Consider the following 12522-nt stretch of genomic DNA (forward strand, 5'->3'; position numbering starts at 1 on the left):
CATATGCTTTGGGAGTATAAGATAGAACAATTTAAAGATATCTAGAGAAATATGAATGAAGGAGGATTCATTTGAAAGAGGTAGAATATGTGTTTGTCTTTAATGGAGAATAGAAATTCAATATATAAATATCCAAAGAAAGGACATTCTAAGCAATTATGATAGTAACTAACAGTTATTTATTCCCTATTATGTTTGACTCCACATTGCTTATAAGGTGTGTAAGACATTGTATCAACACTTTACACACATTACCTCATTCCATTGTTACAACAACTCTGTAAGAGGTATACTATTAATAGCCCCATTTTATAGATGCAGAAACTGAGGCCTTGAAATGTAAGTAAATGGCCCAAAGTCATATACTTGGAGAGCAGCAGAACAAATATTTGCATTCAGAATGTCTAACTCCAAAGACCAAGTTCTTAACTGTCATACAGCAATGCCTCTTAAATCAAGAATTAGTAGGAACAATGCCAGAAGTGGGAAAATGTAGGATGTTTTTAGACTGAGAAACATCATGATTAAACTTCTACTTAAGGCAATATGGCAAACCAGATGTTCAGAAATATACCTCGTGGGGCAATATACCTAAACTGATGGATTAAATGTTAAAAAGAATTCAAATAAGTGACTGGAATGATAAAAAATAATTAAGGGATTCCCTCAGAGAACAGAAATCATTAATCTGGAAAGGTAAGCAAACTCCAAAGCTGGTTGGTGTTGACCCTGGGGATATCTGCCAAGGCCTGATGGCCTAGAACTTGTCCTCTAGAACAAGCTAGAGGCAGGAAACAAAGCCTTAGGCTGAAGCAGGTCAGAATGTAGATGAGAGACCTCTGCTTGAAGGTAAACACCTGAAGGGTGATGCTCCCAATGATTGAACAACAGCAACAACAACAACAAAAAAATTGGTTTCTTAACCTTGGCTCTGGGTGGAAAGGGAAGAAAAATCTCTCCTGAGAATTCCTAATCACAAGTATATATTCATGTTGTAGAAGCTAGAATTCAAACATCTATGAAGGCTAGGGAACCCCAAGAAGTGGTGGAGAAAACAGGGGCTATGTGGCTGAGAAGCTGAGCAGAGCTTTTAGCAATTTTGGGGGGATTACCAAGAAGGTGGTAATCCCAGCAAATATCCCAGATTTTGAATTAAGAAACCTAAAGGGCTATACTCTAGGAGTAATGACTAGATGGAAATAGACCTGCCTTTACAACTAATAACACTCATTTCAAATTAGCTCAATATACTACATGAGGTGGTCTGCTTTTATCCTGACACATGCCATAACTAAAGCATACCCTCTTTGGAGGGAAATTACATTATCAAGAACTTCAATTTATCTCTTTAATTTTTTGTCAGAATGTTCAACTTTCCATAAAAAAAAACCATGCATTCCATGAGATAAAATAATTAAATAAAAACTAAGAGAAAAATTACACAAGAGGATCAAATCCAAAGTCAATTGATATATTGGAATGAATGAATACAGGCTTTGATATAATGATTATTATATGTTTAAGGACATAAGTGGAGAATTTTAGTAGACAAGTAAACTCTAAGGAATTATTAAAATGGAAATTCTAGACTACAAAAATATAATTAGTATAAGTAAGAACTCAGTAGACAAATTAAGAGCAGAACAGTCTCAGCTAAATAAAAGATTAATGAACTGGGAGATAAGACAGTAGAAAATAGCCAGACTGAAGAACAGAGAAAAAAATGTGTAAGAAAAGCAAGATAAACAAAAACAAGCAAACAAAAAGAAATCCAAAAATTATCACAAGAGCTATATGGAACCTGGTGAAAATATCTCTTGTAGGTGCATTGGAATCTTAGAAGCAGAGTAGGAGAATGTTGCCATTTTTGAAGTGATACTGACCAAGAACTTTCCAAAATTGATGAAAGACATAAAACTGCAGATTCAAATAGTATTACAAAACCCAAGTGCAGTAAAAACAAAACAACAAAAAAAAGCAACAAAGCAAAAATACCAAGGCATATTATTGTAAACCTCGCAGAAATCAAAGCCAATGAGAAAATCTTAAAAGCAGTCAGAGGGGAAAAGGCACATTATTTTCAATAATAAAGTACTTTCATTACTTTCAAGGCCACAAAAATAAAACTGATTCCTTAGTAGAATGATAGAAGCCAAAAAGACAGTAGAATGGCATTTTCAAAGTGCTGACAAAAAATCACTGCCAACTTAGAATGCTATACCAAGCAAAATATTCTTCAGAAATGACCTGAAATTCTATACCAGCAAAAATGTTTTCTTAAAATGCTGGCAAATAGAGACACTTCAGGCAAAAAAATTATTGTCAGCAGACACACACTAAAAAAAAAGAAAAACACAACATCTAAAGAGAGTTCTTCAGGCAGAAGAAAATGATCCCAAATGGGAAAAAGGAAAATGAAAAAGAAATAGAAAGCAAAGAAAAGAAATATATGCACAAATCTAAATGAATATTGACTTGACACAATAATATCAATAAATCATGTAGGAGTTTAAGTGTATGTAAAATTAAAACATACAGCAGAAAGTGGAAAGAGGGTATGTGTTTCAATGCCTTTGCGTTGTACTGAAAGTGGTAGTAATTATTTGAATTAAACTCTAATAAGTCAAAGATGCATGTTGTAATTTCTAGGTTAACTATCAAATGAAAAGTAAAAGAATGTACAACTAGTAAGCTAATAGGATCATTAAAAAAATTACTTGAATAATACAAAATAAGCTATAATTAAAATTCAATGACTGGAGTTACAGTGTTGTAAAGTTTTTGTATGGTCTGGAGGGGAAAGTAAATATTGAGAAATTTTACAGTTTTATGAGTTAGTATACAAGTTAAAATTTCTAAAGTAATCTCTAGAAGCATAGACTAAATTGAGTATAACTTCCAAACAAAGAGAGGGATAAAATAGAAAGAAAGGAGAGGAGACCTCAACAATCTGAAAATTAAAAATAAAAGGAAAATTAAAAAAAACAGTATAAGGGGGGAAATCTTCACATCCCTTATGATGGCTACTATAAAAAAAGGAAATTAGCAAGTATTAGCAAGGATATGGAGAAACTGGAACCCTTGTGCACAGTTGGTGGGATTGTAAAATGGTGCAACTTCTATGAGAAACAATATAACAGTTCCCCCTGAAATTAAAAATAGAATTACCATATGATCCAGCAATCCTACTTCTGGGTATATATACAAAAGAATTGGAAACAGTGTCTTGAAGAGATATTTGCAGACCCATATACATAGCAGCACTATTCTCAGTAGCTCAGAGGTGGAAGCTATCCAAATGTCCATTGATGGATGAGTGGATAAACAAAATGTGGTATATACATATGATGGAATATTTTGCAGCCTTAAAAAGGAGGGAAATTCTATCACATGCTACAACATAGATGAACCTTGAGGACATAATGCTAAGTGAAATCAACTAGTCAAAAAAAGACAAATATTGTATGATTCTACTTATATGAAGTATCTAAAATAGTCAAATTAATAGAAACATAAAGTAGAATGGTGGCTACCAGGGACTTGGGGGAGGAGGAAAAGAGGAGTTGTTGATTAATGGGTATAGCATTTCAGTTTTGCAAGATGAAAAAGTTCTGGAGATCTATTTCACAACAATGTGAATATATTCCACACTCCTAAACTGACTGCTTAAAAATGGTTAAGATAGTAAATTTTATGGTATGTGTTTTTTGCCACAATAAAAAAAAGGGAGGATAAGAAGTATAAATAAGTTGAAAGGAATGCATCCAAATATATTGGTTATCATAATCAGTGTAAATGAACTAAATTTTCCAGTTCAAAGCAAAAATTGTTAGAGTAGATTAAAATTTAACCTTAATAAAAGAAAAGAAATCCAGATATTTACTCTTTAAGAAGAAATATAAACTGAAATATAGGAGTACCAAAGATTAAAAGTATAGGGATGAAAAAATTATAGGCCAGGTAAGTACTAAACATAATCAGAGTAGTACGGATTTATTAATACCAGACAAAATAGTTTTTATGGCAAAAAGGATTACTAAGGATAAAGAGAACCATTATATATTGATAAAATGTTATATTCTTAAGATTTATAATTCCAAAATTACATGCACTTTATAGGATAGCTTCAGACATAAATCAAAATTTAACAGACATTAAAAGAAAAGTTGACAAACCTACTATTATAGAAGGAGAGTTTAATATATCTTTCTCAGTAATTAATAGGTCAAGCACATGCATATGTCATTATGGATATACAAGATTTGAATGGCACAATTAATAAACCTGATCTAATTGACATATCCAGAACACTGTATCTCTCAAAATATTTATTCTTTTCAAGCATAGATGCTAATATTCACCAAAATTGACCACGTGCTTGGTTATAAAGCAAGTTTCAGTAAATATCAAAAACCAGCTATAGTTAATAATATTGTATTGCATATTACAAAGTTGCTAAGAAAGTATATCTTAAAAGTTCTCATCACAAGAAAAAAAATTTTGTAACTGTGTAAAGTGATGGATTTTAACTGGCCTTATTGTGCTGATTGTTTTATAAGGTATACAAATATTGAATCATTATGTTGTACACCTTAAACTAATATAACATTATATGTCAATTATACCTCAATTAAAAATAATATTTAAAAAAATCAGTATCATATAGAATAATTTCAGAAGTTATGCTCATAATGAAATTATATTAGAAATCAATAATTCAAAGATAATTTTAAAAAGCCCATACATTTAGAAATTTAAAAATACTTCCCAAATATTTATGGAGCAAGGAAAGAATCAAAAAAGAAATTAAAAAGTACTTATTCCTGAACAATAACAAAAATTGTATCAAAACTGTGGAATTCAGGTTAAATAAAATTTAGAAAAAAATATATAGTCATAAATGCATATATTAAAAAGAAAAAATGCTAAAAGATAAAGAACTGTTGATGAATAGCAAATTACCCCAGAACTTAGTAGCTCAAAATAACAAACACTTATTATTTTACAGTTTCTGTGGCTCAGGAGTATGGAGTGGCTTGGCTTGACAGTTCTTGCTCAGGCTCTCTCATAAGGTTTCATTCAAGATACTGGCCAAGGCTACAGTCATCTGAAGGCTTGAGTAGGATTGAAAGATTTGTTTCCAAGATGGCTCACTCACGTGTCCATTGGCTGGAGGCCTCAGTTTCTTTCCATGTGAGCCTATTCTAGGATGACCAACCATCCCAGTCTTCCCAGGGCTGAAAGTTTATCAGGAATTAAAGATTTTCAGTGCTAAAACTCTCAGACAAACCAGAACAACTGGTCACCCTCACGTCTCCATAGGGCTGCTTGACCTACACCAAAGTGAGTAAGTAATCCAAAAGACAGAGCAAGAACTAGGCCATAATGTCTTTTATGACCTAGTCTCAGGAGTCACACATCATCATTCCTGTCATAATCTATTCATTAGAAGTGAGTCAATAAGTCCAGTCCACAATCAAGGAGAGGACTTCACCTTTTGAAGGGAAAAGTGTCAAAGAATTTGTGGACATATTTTAAAACTGCCAGCCTATGTGTCCAACCAAAGAAGTTATAAAAATGCAATAGGGTAAACACAAACTAAGCAAAACAAAGAAGTTAACAGAGATGCGTAGAAATTACTAAAACAGAAAGCAGAGCTATTATAGAGTAGATCATAAGAAAGTCAAAAGAAGGAAATCAAAAACGACCTAAATAAGTAGAGAGACATACTGTATTCATTGTATTGTATTGTATTCATTCAAAACAGTTTTGAAAAAGAAGAATAAATTTGGAGAAAGCACACTCCCTAATTTTAATACTTGCTATAAAGCTTGAGTAATCAAGACAGTATGGCATTAGTAAAGGCACGGACACATAGATCAGTGGAACAGAATAGAGATTCCAGATATATATCCATACGTATATGGCCAATTGATTTTAAACAAAAGTGTAGAGTTAATTCAAGGGAGAAAAAATAGTCTTTTCAAAACTTGTGTTGGAATGACTGGACATCCCTTTTCAAAAATGAGAACATTGACGTTACCTTATACAAAATCAACTCAAAATGAATCATAGATCTAAATACAGAACAAAACTACACAACTCTTAAAAGAAAATATATTGAAAACACTTTCATCATCTGAGGTTAGGCAAAGAGTTCTTAGACATGACACCTAAAGCATGATCCATAAAAGAAAAAAATGGCAAATTGTTACATTTCATCAATATAAAGAAAGAGTTTGCTCTGTGAAAGATATTATTAAGAGACTAAAAGACAAGCTACAGACTTGGAGAAATATTTGCAAATCACATATTCAACCAAGACTGGTATTCAGAATACATAAAGAACTCTCAAGGCTCAAGAGTAAGAAAACAGGGCCAGCCCCAGGGGCCTAGTGGTTAAGTTTGATGCATTCTGCTTCAGTGGCCTGGGTTCAGCTCCTGGGCACAGACCTACACCACTCATCTATTGGTGGCCGTGCTGTGACAGTGGCCCAAGTACAAAATAGAGAATGACTGGCAACAGATGTTAGCTCAGGGCGAGTCTTCCTCAAAAAAAAAAAAGAGTAAGAATACAACCCAATTAAAAAGTGAGCACCAGAGGAGACAGTGTTAGCAAGGCGGCATAGGTGGACTCTGAACTCACCTCCTTCCACAGACCCAACAACTTCACAACTACTCTTGGAAAAATTACCCCTGAGAGAGAACTGAAAACTGGATGAAAAGAACCCCTGCAAGGGATAGTGCTGACTGAGTTGGAAGAGGCAGAAATTCCATTCTGGAGAGAAAAAAGCCACCTTCGTGAGCCACAGTGCTTCATGGCTGCTGGGAGCAATCCTAAGGTACACAGCCTTCCCTAGAGGAGCAGGGGATCTGAGCAGAGAAGCATTACTGGTATAAGCAGCTTTGGGCCTCAGCACAACCCAGACTAATGTCATAATATCTGGCTTTGCTGGCTGTTAACAACAATGAGGAATACCCCCAGAAAAGCTATTGGACATAAGGGAAACAAAGCCTGCTCTTATAGGGCCTGTGCACAAATTCACCCGTTTCAGAAAGCAACCTAAATCACCAGAAAGAAAAATGCGCAATCCCTTGGTGAAAAGAGACTCACCTAATAGGCTTTGGGTGCTTCTCCAGGGACTGATATATTGGTGGCAGCCATTATTCTGACCCAGTAGACTGACATAGATGCTGGCAGATGCCAGTGGAGTTATTCCCCTGGACTGTTAGCCCAGGGTCTGTCCCACCCACTAGAGCACTGACTAATCCAGCTCAGCCAGGGCAGGTAGCCTGCCCTAGGGACTGGCCCCACCTAACAGCAAGCCCTTCGGCAACTTTTGGGCCTGCATAGGTAGGGTGCCTGGAACCTCTGCAGCTGGGTGAGCGGATCTGCCTCTGTGGGGCAGGGCATGCTCAAGGAGTGGGTGGACTGTGTGGGGCATTGGTGGAGTGTGTGGGACCTCTGCAGTGGGGCGACTGGGTCTGCTTCTGTGGGTTGGGGCATGCACATGGGGCAGGACTGTGTTGACAGGCTCTGTGGCCCTCTGGGTGGTGGGACTGGACAGCTGCAGCAGACTTGTGATTCTCAGACTGCTACATAGGGGATCAGCCCCACCTTCCAAAGCCTGAAACAATTGGCTGCTCCCATGTCCACTCAGCTGCAACCCTGAGAGAGCTTACAAGAGCCTCATAGGCCAGAGGCCTACAGGAATTGTAGGCCCCTGAGCCTAGTAACCAGCCACCCTGATGGCCTACCCACTTAACAGAGAAACTGCAACAGGAATGTGCCATTAGACCTTGTAGCCAACAGTGTTGGGGCTCCCTACGCCCAATAAAGTGGCTGAAGGGTCCATAGCAGCCACACGCAGCTGAGCATTACAACCAGCCAGCCAGGGGTACAGCCTAGCCTCTTCGGGTACCTGCAGCAAGAACAACTCTGCTACAACAGAAGGAGACACATAGCCCACACAGGGGACACTCCTGGAACATTTGGAACTGGTGGTAAGAGGGAAGCACACTGATGAGCCTCATAAGACATAGGGCCACTTGTCCAAGATTGGGACACATAACTGACCTACCTAATACATAGATATAAGCACAGAGAAAGAGGCAAAATGAAGAGACAAAGGAATATGGTCCAAGTAAGGGAACAGGGCAAAACCTCAGACAAAGAACTAAATGAAACAGAAATAAACAATCTACCTGACAAAGAGTTCAAACAAAAATTCATAGGGATGCTCCCTGATCTTCAGAGAAGAATGGATGAACTCAGTGAGAACTTCAACAAAGTATTGGAAACTATAAAAAGGAACCAATCATAAGTGAAGAATACAATCCTGGAAATGAAAAATTCGCTAGAGGGACTCAATAGCAGAGTAGATGATACAGAAGAACAGATCAGTGAGCTGGATGAAAGACTAGAGGAAATAACCCAAGCTAAACAGATAAAAGAAAAAAGAGTTAAAAAGAACAAGGATGGTCTAAGGGACCTCTAGGACAACACCAAGCACACTAACATCCATATTATATGTGTCCCAGAAGGAGAAGAGAAAGACAAAGGGGCAGAGAATCTATTTGAAGAAATAATAGCTGAAAACTTTCCTAACCTACAGAAGGAAACAGACATCCAGGTACAGGAAGCACAGAGAGATCAAACAAGATAAACCTAAAGATACCGACACCAAGACACACTATAATTAAAATATCAAGAATTAAAGATAGAAGGAGAATCCTAAAAGCTGCAAGAGAGGGGCAGCAAGTTACATACAAAGGAAACCCCATAAGGCTATCAGCTGACTTCTCAGCAGAAACCTCACAGGCTAGAAGAAAGTGGCATGATATATTTAAAGTGATGAAAGGGAAAAACCTACAGCCAAGAATGCTCTATCCAGCTAGGTTATCATTCAGAATGGAAGGAGAGGTAAAGAGTTTCCCAGACAGGCAAAAACTAAAGGAATTTTATCACCAAGAAACCAGCCTTACAAGAAATGCTACAGGGACTTATTTAAGTGGGAAAGAGAAGATCACAAATAGGAATAAGAAAATTAGCAAAAAACAAAAAAGCAATAAAATCACTGGCAAATGTACAGTAAAGGTAACAGATCAACCACCTATGAAGATAATAGGACAGTCAAAAGACAAAAGTACTAAAATTATCTATTTCCATGATAAGAGGGTAACATACACACTCACAAAAAAAGAGGTTAGATATGATATCAAAAACATAAAATGGGGGAAGAGGGGAGTAAAAGAGTAGAGCTTTTAGCAAGAGGTCAAATTAAAGAGACCATCAACTTAATATAGATGCTGATACACATAGGTTATTATACATGAACCTCATGGTAATCACAAATCAGAAACCTATAAAAAATACACAAAAAACTAAGAGAAAAGAACCCAAACATAATGCTAAAGAAATCCATCAAACCACAAGGGAAGAGAACAAGAGAAGAAAGGAACAGAGAAGAACTACTAAAACACCAGGAAGAAAAGGTACAAGATGGCAATAAGTACATACTTATCAATATCTACTTTAAATGTCAATAGACTAAATGCTCTCGTCAAAAGACATAGGATGGCTGATTGAACGAAAAAAAAGACCCATATTTATGCTGCATAGAAGAGACACACTTCAGACCTAAAGACGCTCACAAACTGAAAGTGAAGGGATGGAAAAAGATACTCTATGCAAATGGCAAGGAAAAGAAAGCTGGGGTAGAAATACTTATATCAGATAAAATAGACTTTAAAACAAAAACTGTAACAAGAGACAAAGAAGCTTACTACATAATGATTAAGGGAACAGTCCAACAAGAGGTTGTAACACTTGTAAATATCTACGCACCCAACATAGGAGCACCCAAATATATAAAGCAATTATTAACAGACATTAAAGGAGAAATAGACAGTAACACAATAATAGTAGGGGACTTTAACATTCCACTTACACCAACGGATAGATCATCCAAACAGCAGATCAATAAGGAAACACGAGCCTTAAACGACACATTAGACAAGATGGACTTAGTAGATATATACAGAACATTCCATCCAAAAACCACGGAATACACATTCTTTTCAAGTGCACATGGAATGTTCTCCAGGACAGATCACATATTAGGCCACAAAACAAATCTCAATAAATTTGAGAAGATTGAAATAATACCAAGCATCTTTTCTGACCACAATGGTATGAAACTAGAAATCAACTACAGGAAAAAAATCAGAAGAGCCACAAATATGTGGAGATTACACCAAATGCTACTGAACAACGATTGGGTCAATGAAGAAATCAAAGGAGAAATCAGAAAATACCTGGAGATAAATGAAAATGAGAATATGATATGCCAAAATTTATGGGAAAAAGCAAACCCAGTTCAAAGAGGGAAGTTTATAGCTATACAGGCCTACCTCAACAAATAAGAAAAATCTCAAATAAACAATCTAACAGTGCAACTAAAGGAATTGGAAAAAGAAGAACAAACAAAGCCCAAAGTCAGTAGAAGAAAGGATATAATCAAAATCAGAGCAGAAATAAGTGAAATAGAGACTAAAAAAATAATAGACAAAATCAATGGAACTAAGAACTGGTTCTTTGAAAAGGTAAACAAAATTGACAAACCTTTAGCTAGACTCACCAAGAAAAAAAGAGAGACGTTTCAATTAAATAAAATCAAAAATGAAAGAGGACAAATTACAACAGATACCTCAGAAATACAAATATTATAAGAGAATACCATCAATAGCTATATACCAACAAACTGGATAATCTAGAAGAAATGGATAAATTCTTAGAATCACACAAACTTCCAAAACTGAGTCAAGAAGAAATAGAGAATTTGACCAGACCAATCACCAGCAAGGAGATCAAAACAGGAATCAAAAACTTCCCCCAAAATAAAAGTCCAGGACCAGACAGCCTCCCTGGTGAATTCCACCAAACATTCAAAGAAGACTTAATACCTATCCTTCTCAAACTCTTCCAAAAATTGAAGAGGAGGGGAAGCTTCCTAACTCATTCTACAAAACCAACATTACCCTGATACCAAAACCAGACAAGGACAATACAAAAAAAGAAAATTACAGGCCAGTATCACTGATGAACATTGATGCAAAAATCCTCAACAAAATCCTAGCAAATCGAATACAACAATACATTAAAAAGATCATATGCCATGATCAAATGGGATTTATTCCAGGGATGCAGGGATGGTTCAACATCCGCAAATCAATCAACATGATAAACCACATGAACAACATGAATAATAAAAATCACATGATCATCTCAATAGATGCAGAGAAAGCATTTGACAAGGTCAGCAACCACTTATGATAAAAACTCTGAGAAAAATGGCTATAGAAGGAAAGTATCTCAACATAATAAAGGCCATATATGACAAACCCACAGCTAATATCATTCTCAAAGGTGAAACACTGAAAATTATCCCTCTAAGAACAGGAACCAGACAAGGATGCCCACTTTCACCACCCTTATTTAACATAGTATTGGAAATCCTAACCAGAGCAATCAGGCAAGAAAAAAGAAATAAAAGGGATCCAAATGGGAAAGGAAGAAGTGAAACTGTCACTATTTGCAGGTGACATGATTTTATATATAGAAAACCCTAAAGAACCCACCAAAAAAGTTTTAAAAATAATGAATAAATATGGTGAAGTTGCAGGATACAAAATCAACATACAAAAATCAGCTGCATTTCTATACACTAACAACAAATTAGCAGAAAGAGAAATTAGGAATACAATCCCTTTTACAATTGCAACAAAAAGAATAAAATAACTAGGAATAAAGTTAACCAAAGAGGTGAAAGATCTGTACACTGAAAACTATAAAACATTGTTGAAAGAAATTGAAGAAGACACAAAGAAATGGAAAGATATTCCATGTTCTTGGCTTGGAAGAATTAACATAGTTAAAATGTCCACACTTCCTAAAGCAATCTATAGATCCAACACAATCCCTATCAAAGTTCCAACAACATTTTTCATAGAAATAGAACAAAGAATCCTAAAATTTATATGGAAAAACAAAAGACTCCAAATAGCCAAAGGAATCCTGAGAAAAAAGAACAAAGCTGGAGGTATCACACTCTCTGATTTTAAAATATGCTACAAAGCTATAGTAACCAAAACAGCATGGTACTGGCACAAAAACTGACTCACAGATCAATGGAACAGAATCAAGAGCATAGAAATAAACCCACACATCTATGGACAGCTAATTTTCGACAAGGGAGCCAAGAACATACAATGGAGAAAAGAAAGTATCTTCAATAAACGGTGTTGGGAAAACTGGACAGCCACGTGCAAAAGAATGATAGTAGAGCATTCTCTTACACCATATGCAAAAATTAACTCCAAATGGATTAAAGCCTTGAATGTAAGACCTGAAACCATGAAACTTCTAGAATAAAACGTGGGCAGTATGCTCTTCAACATTCATCTTAGCAGCATATTTTCAAGTACCATGTCTGACCAGGCAAAGGAAATAATAGAAAAAAA

The sequence above is a fragment of the Ceratotherium simum genome, chromosome 1 (assembly GCF_057802395.1).
Source record: "Ceratotherium simum simum isolate JZ-2026a chromosome 1, ASM5780239v1, whole genome shotgun sequence".
Classification (NCBI taxonomy): Eukaryota; Metazoa; Chordata; class Mammalia; order Perissodactyla; family Rhinocerotidae; genus Ceratotherium; species Ceratotherium simum.